This window comes from Ranitomeya variabilis, chromosome 2 (genome assembly GCF_051348905.1).
Source record: "Ranitomeya variabilis isolate aRanVar5 chromosome 2, aRanVar5.hap1, whole genome shotgun sequence".
Taxonomy (NCBI): Eukaryota; Metazoa; Chordata; class Amphibia; order Anura; family Dendrobatidae; genus Ranitomeya; species Ranitomeya variabilis.
This window is the reverse complement of record NC_135233.1, coordinates 470,819,978-470,832,360: the sequence shown is the minus strand read 5'-3', so window position 1 is coordinate 470,832,360 and position 12,383 is coordinate 470,819,978. Positions and strand designations below refer to the sequence as shown.

Here is a 12,383-nt window from a genome sequence, read left to right as displayed (position 1 = left end):
TCCTGATCCACTGAGACTATACTGTATGTGCACGGAAGCAACATGCTTATTTTAGCTGGATTTGTACCTTTCTTTTAATGCAGCGCAACATCATTCTTCTTCTTTATGCCGGCTGTCACTATTAGGGTGGGTGCGTTGTAGTCCCTGGTGTACAGTTCAGTCATCATCACCCTAAATGGAATGAGAAAGTTGTCTTCTAAATTCACGTAGGTTTATATTCTATACCGTGTCGTCAGGGTATATGAGTGTTGTACGTGCGTGGTAATACATACCACAGCCTTCACCATTACATAAGGTGGGTATCTGCTTTGTTTCTGCCACGTCTTTATATACAGACTCTCTGTAGTCCATCTATGGAACATGTGAGAAGAAAGCTGGCATGTTCAGCCATACATCAAACCTGTTACCCAATGCACATATCTCTATCTCTATCTTCACACTAAACGATATCGCTAGCGATCCGTGACGTTGCAGCATCCTGGCTAGCGATATCGTTGAGTTTGACAGGCAGCAGCGATCAGGATCCTGCTGTGATATCGCTGGTCGTTTAGGAAAGTACAGAACTTTATTTGGTCGTCAGATCGCCGTGTATCGTTTTTGACAGCAAAAGCAACGATGCCAGCGATGTTTTACAATGGTAACCAGGGTAAATATCGGGTTACTAAGTGCAGGGCCGCGCTTAGTAACCCGATGTTTACCCTGGTTACCATCGTAAAAGTAAAAAAAAGACAGTACATACTCACCCTCTGATGTCTGTCACACGTCCCTCGCCGTCCGCTTCCTGCACTGACTGAGCGCCGGCCGTAAAGTAAAAGCACAGCACAGCAGTGACGTCACCGCTCTGCTGTTAGGGCCGGCACTCAGTCAGTGCAGGGAAGCGGACGCCGGGGGACGCGAATGTGAGTATGTACTGTTTGTTATTTTACATTTTACAATGGTAACCAGGGTAAACATCGGGTTACTAAGCGTGGCCCTGCGCTTAGCAACCCGATGTTTACCCTGGTTACCCGGGGACTTCGGCATCGTTGGTCGCTGGAGAGCGGTCTGTGTGACAGCTCTCCAGCGACCACACAGCGACGCTGCAGCGATCGGCATCATTGTCTGTATCGCTGCAGCGTCGCTTAGTGTGAAGGTACCTTTTCTCTATCTCCACATACACTAGCTGAAGAGCCCGGCGTTGCCTGGGCATAGTAAATATCTGTGGTTAGTTATAGCACCTTACTTCTCTTATTTTCCCATCACGCCTCTCATTCCCCCCTAACACTTGTCATTTCGACCTCACATCTGTAATTTTCCGATCACTCCACTATTTTCCCTCACTCCTCTCATTTTGCACTCTCACCTTTTCATTTTCACCTCACACCTCTCATTTTCCCCTCAGTATATACATGTGTCATCTCCCTTCTATATAGTATACACCTGTGTCCTCTCCTGTATATAGTTTATACCTGTATGTCATCTCCCCTGTAAATAGTATATACCTGCTGTATGTCATCTCCTGTATATTGTATATACCTATGTGACATCTCCTCCTGTTTATAGTATATACCTGTATGTCATCTCCTGCATATAGTATATACCTGTGTCGTCATCTCCTGTATTAGACCTCGTTCACACGTTATTTGCTCAGTATTTTTACCTCAGTATTTGAAAGCTAAATTGGCAGCCTGATAAATCCCCAGCCAACAGGAAGCCCTCCCCCCTGGCAGTATATATTAGCTCACACATACACATAATATACAGGTCATGTGACTGACAGCTGCCGTATTTCCTATATGGTACAGTTGTTGCTCTTGTAGTTTGTCTGCTTATTAATCAGATTTTTATTTTTGAAGGATAATACCAGATTTGTGTGTGTTTTAGGGCGAGTTTCATGTGTCAAGTTGTGTGTGTTGAGTTGGCGTGTGGCAACATGCGTGTAGCAACTTTTTGTGTCGAGTTGCATGTGACAGGTTAGTGTAGCAAGTTGTGTGCAGCAAGTTTTGTGCATGGCGAGTTTTGCGCGTGGCGAGTTTTATGTGTGGTGCGTTTTGAGTATGTGCAAGTTTTGTGTGAGGCAACTTTTGCATGTGTTGTGCATGTGGCAATTTTTCCGCATGTGCAAGTTTTCATGTGGCGAGTTTTCCATGAGGTGAGTTTTGCGTGAGCCTAGTTTTGCGCGTGGCGAGTTTTGAGCGGCGACTTTTGTGTTTCGACTTTTATGTGGCGAGGTTGGTGTATGTGTGGTGAAATGTGTGCTGAGGGTGATGTGTGTTCAAGCACGTGGTAGTGTTTGGCGCATTTTGTGTGTGTGTGTGTTCATATCCCCGTGTGTGGTGAGTATCCCATGTCGGGGCCCCACCTTAGCATCTTTGCCTCCAACATTTTTCCTTTCACTTTTTCCCCATTATGTAGATAGGGGCAAAATTGTTTGGTGAATTGGAACGCGCGGGGTTAAAATTTCGCCTCACAACATAGCCTATGACGCTCTCGGGGTCCAGACGTGTGACTGTGCAAAATTTTGTAGCTGTAGCTGTAGCTGCGACGGTGCAGATGCCAATCCCGGACACTCACTCACTCTCATTCGGCTTTATATATTATAGAGAGATGTATGTATATGTATATACACACCTTCTCATTTGAAGATTTTTCTGTATTTTAATGACTATGAAATTTGTAAATTCACACTGAAGGCATCAAAACTATGAATTAACACATGTGGAATTATATACTTAACAAAAAAGTGTGAAACAACTGAAATTATGTCTTATATTCTAGGTTCTTCAAAGTAGCCACCTTTTGCTTTGATGACTGCTTTGCACACTCTTGGCATTCTCTTGATGAGTTTCAAGAGGTAGTCACCGGGAATGGTCTTCCAACAATCTTGAAGGAGTTCCCAGAGATGCTTAGCACTTGTTGGCCCTTTTGCCTTCACTCTGCGGTCCAGCTCACCCCAAACCATCTCGATTGGTGACTCTGGAGGCCAGGTCATCTGGCGTAGCACCCCATCACTCTCCTTCTTGGTCAAATAGCCCTTACACAGCCTGGAGGTGTGTTTGGGGTCATTGTCCTGTTGAAAAATAAATAATGGTCCAACTTAACTCAAACAGGATGGAATAGCATGCCGCTGCAAGATGCTGTGGTAGCCATGCTGGTTCAGTATGCCTTCAATTTTGAATAAATCCCCAACAGTGTCACCAGCAAAGCACCCCCACACCATCACACCTCCTCCTCCATGCTTCACAGTGGGAACCAGGCATGTAGAGTCCATCCGTTCACCCTTTCTGCGTCGCACAAAGAAATGGTGGTTGGAACCAAAGATCTCAAATTTGGACTCATCAGACCAAAGCACAGATTTCCACTGGTCTAGTGTCCATTCCTTGTGTTCTTTAGCCCAAACAAGTTTCTTCTGCTTGTTGCCTGTCCTTAGCAGTGGTTTCCTAGCAGCTATTTGACCATAAAGGCCTGCTGCACAAAGTCTCCTCTTTACAGTTGTTGTAGAGATGTGTCTGCTGCTAGAACTCTGTGTGGCATTGACCTGGTCTCTAATCTGAGCTGCTGTTAACCTGCAATTTCTGAGGCTGGTGACTCGGATAAACTTATCCTCAGAAGCAGAGGTGACTCTTGGTCTTCCTTTCCTGGGGCAGTCCTCATGTGAGCCAGTTTCTTTGTAGCGCTTTATGGTTTTTTGCCACTGCACTTGGGGAGACTTTCAAAGTTTGCCCAATTTTTCGAAGTGATTGACTTTAATTTCTTAAAGTAATGATGGCCACTCGTTTTTCTTTACTTAGCTGCTTTTTTCTTGCCATAATACAAATTCTAGCAGTCTATTGAGTAGGACAATCAGCTGTGTGTCCACCAGACTTCTGCTCAACACAACTGATGGTCCCATCCCCATTTATAAGGCAAGAAATCCCACTTATTAAACCTGACAGGGCACACCTGTGAAGTGAAAACCATTCCCGGTGACTACCTCTTGAAGCTCATATAATAAAACATATTTTCAGTTGTTTCACATTTTTTTTTAAGTATATAATTCCACATGTGTTAATTCATAGTTGTGATGCCTTCAGTGTGAATTTACAATTTTCATAGTCATGAAAATACAGAAAAATCTTTAAATGAAGTGTGTCCAAACTTTGGGTGTGTGTGTGTGTATGTATGTGTGTGTGTGTGTGTGTGTATGTATACAGGTCCTTCTCAAAAAATTAGCATATAGTGTTAAATTTCATTATTTACCATAATGTAATGATTACAATTAAACTTTCATATATTATAGATTCATTATCCACCAACTGAAATTTGTCAGGTCTTTTATTGTTTTAATACTGATGATTTTGGCCTACAACTCCTGATAACCCAAAAAACCTGTCTCAATAAATTAGCATATCAAGAAAAGGTTCTCTAAACGACCTATTACCCTAATCTTCTGAATCAACTAATTAACTCTAAACACATGCAAAAGATACCTGAGGCTTTTAAAAACTCCCTGCCTGGTTCATTACTCAAAACCCCCATCATGGGTAAGACTAGCGACCTGACAGATGTCAAGAAGGCCATCATTGACACCCTCAAGCAAGAGGGTAAGACCCAGAAAGAAATTTCTCAACAAATAGGCTGTTCCCAGAGTGCTGTATCAAGGCACCTCAATGGTAAGTCTGTTGGAAGGAAACAATGTGGCAGAAAACGCTGTACAACGAGAAGAGGTGACCGGACCCTGAGGAAGATTGTGGAGAAGGACCGATTCCAGACCTTGGGGAACCTGAGGAAGCAGTGGACTGAATCTGGTGTGGAAACATCCACAGCCACCGTGCACAGGCGTGTGCAGGAAATGGGCTACAGGTGCCGCATTCCCCAGGTAAAGCCACTTTTGAACCATAAACAGCGGCAGAAGCGCCTGACCTGGGCTACAGAGAAGCAGCACTGGACTGTTGCTAAGTGGTCCCAAGTACTTTTTTCTGATGAAAGCAAATTTTGCATGTCATTCGGAAATCAAGGTGCCAGAGTCTGGAGGAAGACTGGGGAGAAGGAAATGCCAAAATGCCTGAAGTCCAGTGTCAAGTACCCAGTCAGTGATGGTGTGGGGTGCCATGTCAGCTGCTGGTGTTGGTCCACTGTGTTTCATCAAGGGCAGGGTCAATGCAGCTAGCTATCAGGAGATTTTGGAGCACTTCATGCTTCCTGGCACCTGCTCACAGTGCCAAAACCACTGGTAAATGGTTTACTGACCATGGTATTACTGTGCTCAATTGGCCTGCCAACTCTCCTGACCTGAACCCCATAGAGAATCTGTGGGATATTGTGAAGAGAAAGTTGAGAGACGCAAGACCCAACACTCTGGATGAGCTTAAGGCCGCTATTGAAGCATCCTGGGCCTCCATAACATCTCAGCAGTGTCACAGGCTGATTGCCTCCATGCCATGCCGCATTGAAGCAGTCATTTCTGCCAAAGGATTCCCGACCAAGTATTGAGTGCATAACTGAACATTATTATTTGATGGTTTTTTTGTTTGTTATTAAAAAACACTTTTATTTGATTGGACGGTTGAAATATGCTAATTTATTGAGACAGGTTTTTTGGGTTATCAGGAGTTGTAGGCCAAAATCATCAGTATTAAAACAATAAAAGACCTGACAAATTTCAGTTGGTGGATAATGAATCTATAATATATGAAAGTTTAATTGTAATCATTACATTATGGTAAATAATGAAATTTAACACTATATGCTAATTTTTTGAGAAGGACCTGTATATGTATGTATATATATATATATATATATATATATGTGTGTGTGTGTGTATATATATGTGTATATATGTGTGTATATGTATATATATGTATATATATATATATATATATATATACACACACACACACACAGTGGGGCAAAAAAGTATTTAGTCAGTCAGTCAAAAGGGGGTCCAACCCGTTACTAGCATGGTGTACCTAATAAAGTGGCCGGTGAGTGTATATATACATACATACATACATACACACATACACACACACAGTGGGGCAAAAAAGTATTTAGTCAGTCAGCAATAGTGCAAGTTCCACCACTTAAAAAGATGAGAGGCGTCTGTAATTTACATCATAGGTAGACCTCAACTATGGGAGACAAACTGAGAAAAAAAAATCCAGAAAATCACTTTTTTTGTTTTTTTATCATTTTATTTGCATATTATGGTGGAAAATAAGTATTTGGTCAGAAACAAACAATCAAGATTTCTGGCTCTCACAGACCTGTAACTTCTTCTTTAAGAGTCTCCTCTTTCCCCCACTCATTACCTGTAGTAATGGCACCTGTTTAAACTTGTTATCAGTATAAAAAGACACCTGTGCACACCCTCAAACAGTCTGACTCCAAACTCCACTATGGTGAAGACCAAAGAGCTGTCAAAGGACACCAGAAACAAAATTGTAGCCCTGCACCAGGCTGGGAAGACTGAATCTGCAATAGCCAACCAGCTTGGAGTGAAGAAATCAACAGTGGGAGCAATAATTAGAAAATGGAAGACATTCAAGACCACTGATAATCTCCCTCGATCTGGGGCTCCACGCAAAATCCCACCCCGTGGGGTCAGAATGATCACAAGAACGGTGAGCAAAAATCCCAGAACCACGCGGGGGGACCTAGTGAATGAACTGCAGAGAGCTGGGACCAATGTAACAAGGCCTACCATAAGTAACACACTACGCCACCATGGACTCAGATCCTGCAGTGCCAGACGTGTCCCACTGCTTAAGCCAGTACATGTCCGGGCCCGTCTGAAGTTTGCTAGAGAGCATTTGGATGATCCAGAGGAGTTTTGGGAGAATGTCCTATGGTCTGATGAAACCAAACTGGAACTGTTTGGTAGAAACACAACTTATCGTGTTTGGAGGAAAAAGAATACTGAGTTGCATCCATCAAACACCATACCTACTGTAAAGCATGGTGGTGGAAACATCATGCTTTGGGGCTGTTTCTCTGCAAAGGGGCCAGGATGACTGATCCGGGTACATGAAAGAATGAATGGGGCCATGTATCGTGAGATTTTGAGTGCAAACCTCCTTCCATCAGCAAGGGCATTGAAGATGAAACGTGGCTGGGTCTTTCAACATGACAATGATCCAAAGCACACCGCCAGGGCAACGAAGGAGTGGCTTCGTAAGAAGCATTTCAAGGTCCTGGAGTGGCCTAGCCAGTCTCCAGATCTCAACCCTATAGAAAACCTTTGGAGGGAGTTGAAAGTCCGTGTTGCCAAGCGAAAAGCCAAAAACATCACTGCTCTAGAGGAGATCTGCATGGAGGAATGGGCCAACATACCAACAACAGTGTGTGGCAACCTTGTGAAGACTTACAGAAAACGTTTGACCTCTGTCATTGCCAACAAAGGATGTATTACAAAGTATTGAGATGAAATTTTGTTTCTGACCAAATACTTATTTTCCACCATAATATGCAAATAAAATTATAAAAAAACAGACAATGTGATTTTCTGGAATTTTTCTTCTCAGTTCGTCTCCCATAGTTGAGGTCTACCCATGATGTAAATTACAGATGCCTCTCATCTTTTTAAGTGGTGGAACTTGCACTATTGCTGACTGACTAAATACTTTTTTGCCCCACTGTGTGTGTGTATGTGTGTATGTATGTATGTATGTATATATACACTCACCGGCCACTTTATTAGGTACACCATGCTAGTAACGGGTTGGACCCCCTTTTGCCTTCAGAACTGCCTCAATTCTTCGTGGCATAGATTCAACAAGGTGCTGGAAGCATTCCTCAGAGATTTTGGTCCATATTGACATGATGGCATCACACAGTTGCCGCAGATTTGTCGGCTGCACATCCCAAAGATGCTCCATACAAGGCAGGATGGATCCATGCTTTCATGTTGTTTATGCCAAATTCTGACCCTACCATCCGAATGTCGCAGCAGAAATCGAGACTCATCAGACCAAGCAACGTTTTTCCAATCTTCTACTGTCCAATTTCGATGAGCTTGTACAAATTGTAGCCTCAGTTTCCTGTTCTTAGCTGAAAGGAGTGGTACCCGGTGTGGTCTTCTGCTGCTGTAGCCCATCTGCCTCAAAGTTCGACGCACTGTGCGTTCAGAGATGCTCTTAGGCCTACCTTGGTTGTAACGGGTGGCGATTTGAGTCACTGTTGCCTTTCTATCAGCTCGAACCAGTCTGCCCATTCTCCTCTGACCTCTGGCATCAACAAGGCATTTCCGCCCACAGAACTGCCGCTCACTGGATTTTTTTTCTTTTTCGGACCATTCTCTGTAAACCCTAGAGATGGTTGTGCGTGAAAATCCCAGTAGATCAGCAGTTTCTGAAATACTCAGACCAGCCCTTCTGGCACCAACAACCATGCCACGTTCAAAGGCACTCAAATCACCTTTCTTCCCCATACTGATGCTCGGTTTGAACTGCAGGAGATTGTCTTGACCATGTCTACATGCTTAAATGCACTGAGTTGCCGCCATGTGATTGGCTGATTAGAAATTAAGTGTTAACAAGAAGTTGGACAGGTGTACCTAATAAAGTGGCCGGTGAGTGTGTATATATATATATATATTCTCAACATTGTGTTCCAAATTATTATGCACAAAGAGTTTAGGAGTGATAAGGTTAGAATTTTTTTGTTTGTCATTTAAAGTCATTGATGGTGATGTGTGTCAGGGCTCTTTATATCACTGAAAGCAATTGCAGATACCTGTGCAAATTAGTTTGGCAGGTGTGTCCAAATAAAGGTAAGACTACTTAAGACGGCTGTTCCACATTATTAAGCAGCCTACATTTTTTGCCAAAATGGGAAAGACAAAGGATGTGTCGGCTGCTGAGAAGCAACAAATTGTGGAATATTTAGGTCAAGGCATGACTACAATCAACATTGCCAAGACACTTCATCGTGATCATCGCACAATCAAGAAGTATGTAGCCGATTCCCAGCACACACGTGTGCGTGCTGATAAGGAAAAATTGAGGACTCTTTCCAACAGGCAATTGTGTAAGGTTAAAAGAGCAGCTGCAAAAATGCCTTGTCATAGCAGCAGACAAGCTTTTGAAGCTGCTGGTGCCTCCAACGTCCCCAGAACAACAAGATGCAGGGTCCTTCAGAGGTGCGTAAGCCATCCTGTCGACCACCTCTATCCACTGCACACAAGCAGAAATGGCTCCAGTGGGCCAAACGATACATGAAGACTGACTTCCAAACTGTTTTGTTCACCGATGAGTGCCGTGCAACGCTCGATGGTCCAGATGGATGGAGTGGAGGATGGCTGGTTGATGGACACCCCATGAGAACACGGCTAAGGCGCCAACAAGGAGGAGGTGGAGTAATGTTTTGGGCTGGAATCATGGGGAGAGAGATTGTCGGCCCCTTTTTGATCCCTGAAGGGGTAAAGATGAACTCCATAATCTATGTGGAGTTTCTAAAACAACACTTCCTGCCATGGTTCAAGAGGAAGAACCGTGCTTTCCGCAGCAAGATCATTTTCATGCATGATAATGCACCGTCTCATGCTGCAAAAAACACATCTGCATCTCTGGCTGCTATGGGCATAAAAGAGGACAAACATGGTGTGGCCGCCATCTTCCCCTGACCTCAACCCCATTGAGAACCTCTGGAGCATCATCAAAAGGAGTGTCTATGATGGCGGGAGGCAGTTCACATCTAAGCAACAGCTCTGGGAGGGTATTCTGTCCACATGCAAAACAATTGAAGCAGAAACTATCCAAAAACTGACAAATTCAATGGACGAGAGAGTTCAGAAGCTCTTTCCAACAAGGGGTCCTATGTGCAAATGTAACATCACCTAGAATAAAGTTTTCACTTGAAAACTGTTTGATTTCATTTTGTAATAAGCTGATAATGCTTATAACTTCACAACTGACCATTTTTTGATCAAAATAAAAAAAAAAGGTTGAAAACTCTGCTGTGCATAATAATTTGGAACATGCATTTTGAGTGTTTTTTTTTTTTTTAAAGATACTGTTTTCATAGGCAATTTGTTCCAAAACATTGCAATTATACTAGAATAGTAGATGACTGGAAAATAACAATGACTGCAATTCAGATAGGTAATTTAGAGAAAATATGAGGAAATATTATTTGCACAATAATTTGGAACACAGTGTATATCTTCTAAGGACCACTTCCGTCTGTCTGTCTCACAGAAATCCCGCATCGCTGATTGGTCGTGGCCGGCTGGGCGCGACCAAATCGGCAACAGGCACAGTTTGGCCGTAAATTGGCCCCTCCCTACTCCCCTCCAGTTAGCGCCCACATAGTGTTTTATTTAGCAGTCCATTAAATGGACTGCGTTACACCGTAACGCAGTCCGTTAACGCTGCCATTAATCCTGTAAGTGTGACCAACTTTTTACTATTGATGCTGCCTATGCAGCATCAATAGTAAAAACATAAAATGTTAAAAATAATAATAATAAAAAAATCATTATATTCTCCCCTTCTGGCGTCCGCGGCAGCCTTTCCCACTCCTCGCGACGCTCCAATCACAAGAATGCATTGCGGCAACGACCTGTGATATAGCGGTCTCGCGAGACCGCTACATCATCACGGGTGATTGCCACAAGGCATTACTGGGAACGGAGCGTTCTCAAGGGCATTGCTAAAAGCCTGGGCAGGAACCAGGGGCCACCGGAAGGTGAGTATATAACTATTTTTTATTTTAATTCTTTTTTTTTAAAGAGGGATATGGTGCCCACATTGCTATATACTGCATGGGCTGTGCTATATACTGCGTGGGCTGTGAGACTTTCTCCCGGGGCCCTCAAAAACCTCCAGCTGGCCCTGGCTTCACTGATTGGTGAATCAGGTGAATTGGCGCAGAATTTGAACCACGCTTTGCTAATTGGTCGTGCTCGGCCTGCCGAATCCTGTGTATTCATTGCATTATTCTAGAATACCCGATGCGTTAGAATCGGTCCACGATAATAAATATATATATTTATTTTTTTTTTAAATTATATGTTGTATTTATTAATACTGTATATTTGATTATAGTACCCATTAATACCGTATATTTGATATAGTACCTAGTATATATTATTATATTTGTTATATTTGATATATTGTATACTCGTACACCCATAATACATATAAAGTCCATCTTCTGTGAGGATTCATTTCTTAAGTAACTTAAGAACTTATTTTTTTTATATTTTGTAAATATTTTTTTTTTCTTACACATAGATGTCAAGACGAGCTTGCATCTCACCAGGAAGGACGGGCATCATGGGACGACTACTTTATGCTGAATTCACGCACTACAGATTTTTTTTTTTTTTTTAACTCAAATAGATTTTTATTAAAAATACCATTGCATTTTACATATTAAAGTATTGTTTTCAATACAAAATTTTCCCCTTAACCAAACCCCAGCATTCCCAACTTATCCCTCCTCATCCCAATAAAACAGCTCACCTCTTTTAATAACATGACCATCAATAATACTGAACGGATATTATCCCCCTTAGGACCGCATACCCCATATTTTATTTTCATCGAGTCAGGCCCTTGACTCTCCCGTCCCCTATATCTAACCTCTATCCCATTTCAAGCCACGAAGACCACAGTTTATCGAACATTTCTATTTTCCCTCTTTTCTTATAAATCCCTTTTATTCAGTCGCCATGACAGCACAACGAGAGAGGGGATCCGCCCTTCAGGGACAGGAAACCTACAGTCATAAAAGGGCGGTACCTCTCTCCTGCATCAGTTGGTTTCCTGTCCCTGACAGCGGAACCTCTTCAGACGGGCCTTGTGAAGAAGGTCGAAGATAAAAAGTCGTCCCACTCCTGACAGGTCGATGCAGGTAGCGGGGGTCCCCTACCTCGGCCTGATCAGAGGGCTGGAAGCACCACACGGCAGGGGGACTGCTTGTGTAGGTGACAGCAGGAGGAAGCGGCCTTGAGACAGGCCGGCTTTTATGGTGTCCGCAGCCGTACCTTGTAAGTATGGGTCTGTGTCTGCTTGGTGCCGCATCCGCCGGGGCCTCTGCGGTCGGTCTGTGCCTTGCGGTGGGTGTCCGCATTGGTCTGGGAGGCTGCTGCCGTCCTGGTCTGCGTGTTGGCTCGCAGGCCGCTGTCGCGTCCGGAAGGGGCGTGTCTGAATGACGCGGCGAGCGGCGCGGGCTGATGACGCGGCCGGGCATGCGCAGTAGCGCTCCTTTCCGGCCGATGGCGGCGTCTGGGGCGGACCGGGCTTCTGGGGGGGGGGGGGGGTCCGGCGCTTTCATGGCGGGCAACGGGGGCGCGGGACAGAGTGGAGAACGGGACCCCATCAGTATTCTTACCGGGAAAGATCGGCACCTGGAGTTCCCTGCTGACCCCCATCTGGGGGCGGTACCTTGGGGGACCTATTTAAGCGGTACGCATGGGCTGC

The 12,383-nt window shown here is 43.9% G+C and overlaps 1 long non-coding RNA gene across 1 annotated transcript in view; it reads right to left on the bottom strand.

Annotated features, from left to right (window-relative positions):
* Positions 1-35: 35 nt before the first annotated feature.
* The window catches only part of LOC143806803 (uncharacterized), a 52,049-nt gene continuing 39,701 nt past the window's right edge, over positions 36-12,383 (bottom strand). The window contains exon 3 of the long non-coding RNA XR_013221561.1: positions 36-171. This is a non-coding gene — a long non-coding RNA (uncharacterized LOC143806803). The remainder of the gene's footprint in view (positions 172-12,383) is intronic.